We start from the raw sequence: 2,339 nt of genomic DNA, 5'->3' as shown, positions 1-2,339 counted from the left end.
CCGAAATCAACGGCTATGATTATTTCTTATTCATGGATTTCTCGCAAAACATTCACTGAAAGAAAGATCGGAAGTGAACGAACGAGCAAATCCCGCACAAAAGCCACTCGCCAGAGAGCTGAACCATCACGCGGGTTAGCTCACCGGCGAGCTCAACCATCACGTCGGTCAGCTCGCCGGCGAGCTGAACTGACGTGTGGTTATACTCACCCGGCGACCTCAACCATCACGCCGGTCAGCTCGCCGGTCAGCTCACCGGCGAGCTCAACCGTCGTGTGGTTTCACTCACCCGGGGAGCTCAACCATCGCGCCGGTCAGCTCGCCGGCGAGGTGAACCGTCGTGTGGTTGTGCTCGCCGGCGAGTTCGGCCGTCACGCGAGTCGGCTCCCCCGGTGAGCTCGACCTGATCCCGGCCTGTCCGACTTACTTCGACTCCCGTATCATCCATATAGCTGTGATATCCGACCTTCGGGACCATATACTTCTCGTTTCGTTTTGATTAAAGTTATTCTCGAAGTTTTATGACTAAAACTGAGAAATCGTTTAAACGCCAAAAGGCCTAAGAACGGTCCGCAAGGATCCAAACTGGTCTAGAGGCCCATCTACGCTCTCAGAAGGGATTCGAGCCCATAAAAGTTATGACGGTTTGTCCTAACTCGCAGAAATACGATAAATGCTAAGTTTCCAAAGATAAATGTAAAGATTCGAGGATAACTATCAAGGTCGACGAAAAATGGAATATTCCCAAAAGAGATAGACTTGGGCCCGAAGGCGAAGGATGGGCCACCGACCTAGAACGACTATATAAGGAGAGCAGGAGCAGAAGAAAAGGGGATCCGAGAATTTAGACTTAGAGAACTCCTGCTAGCTTAGAGAACTTAGGGCTTAGGTGGTTAGACTAGCACAGCAAGGCTTAGGACGTCTTGGCCGCCTCTTGTCCTGTTGTTCCAATAGTTAGCATATCTCTACTCTTCTCGGAGAAATCTTGTATTCATACTATTCAATAAAATGCTTCTGAGCGATTATCTATCTTTTTATTGTTCTAAAGTGATTACGCAGAGAATTCCGACCTTCAAGGAAAAACGGGTTCACTCGATTTTCCTCCATTATTATTTATTATAATCGACGGTGTGAATTTTGGTTCCCACAGTAAAGGAGATCATGCAGGGTCCTCGCCGGAGATCATGCTGTCGTTACAAATTCTCATACAACTAGATATAAAAGAAGAAAGAAGAGGAAAGAGAAGGTGATATTGACCTCTTGCAGCAGTACTATAAACTTTTTGTACTTTGATTTACTTACCATCATATATTTTATTTTCATCTTCATTGTATCAATATTCATACTCAATAAGAAACACATTTTCATCTTTGACTCATAATAAAAGAGTTTTTATTCATTTTTTATTCAACACGTTAGTTCAAATCCTAACCCTATATTTTAGGTGGATTTTGGGAACACAAAACCCCACATCAAAATGACTAGAGTAAACATATCCGACTTGGCATTTGTATCAAACCCCACAGGTCACATGTTAAAGACTGCATGTCATGTGGCACGAATCACCACTACAAGAAAACAGCGACAGGGAAAAAATCGTCGGTATGTCGTCGGAATAACGTTATACCACCAGTTCGTCGGAAAGCTCCTCGGAATATACCGAGGGAGAACTTCCTCGGGATATTTCGATGGACTTTCCGATGGTCCAATCCTCGGAAGTTCCGACGAACTGTTCCTCGGAATTTTCATTGGAAAATTCCGAGGAACGGGTCCCTCGGAATATTCCGAGGAACATATCCCTCGGTATATTCCGAGGAACGGGGTCCCTCGGTATATTCCGAGGAAGATGTCCCTCGGTATATTGTGAGGGTTTATTTCCTCGGAATGTAAAAAAAATTAATTTTTTTTTAAAAAATAAATTTTTGAAATTTAAATTCGAAAATATAAAATTAAAATTAAAATTGAAATCATATTAATTAATATTCAAAGTTTCACAAATAAAAATAAAACATTCCGAGTTTTTGGAAAAAAAAAAAACTACGGGTCTAGCACGTCCGGGAACACCTCGTTCGGGTACATCCTCTGCATCATCTCCATCATTTGCTGGTTCAGCCTCCTCTGTGCTTCATAGCCCGCCTGCTGAGCCGCTATCTGTGTCTCCAACAAAGATATGCGATCACCTTGTCCTTCAACTGAGTCGTAAGTACTTCTGGATCAACAAAGGGCGGTGGTGCAGAAGAAGGAGGAACCGACCGGGTGCGACGACCCAAACCGACCAAACGTCCCTTCTTCTTTGGAACCGACTGAAATAGAAAATAGCCAAATTTACAAATTTAAAC

Source organism: Brassica oleracea, chromosome C2 (assembly GCF_000695525.1).
Source record: "Brassica oleracea var. oleracea cultivar TO1000 chromosome C2, BOL, whole genome shotgun sequence".
Lineage (NCBI taxonomy): Eukaryota > Viridiplantae > Streptophyta > Magnoliopsida > Brassicales > Brassicaceae > Brassica > Brassica oleracea.
Note: the sequence above shows the minus strand (reverse complement) of the source record.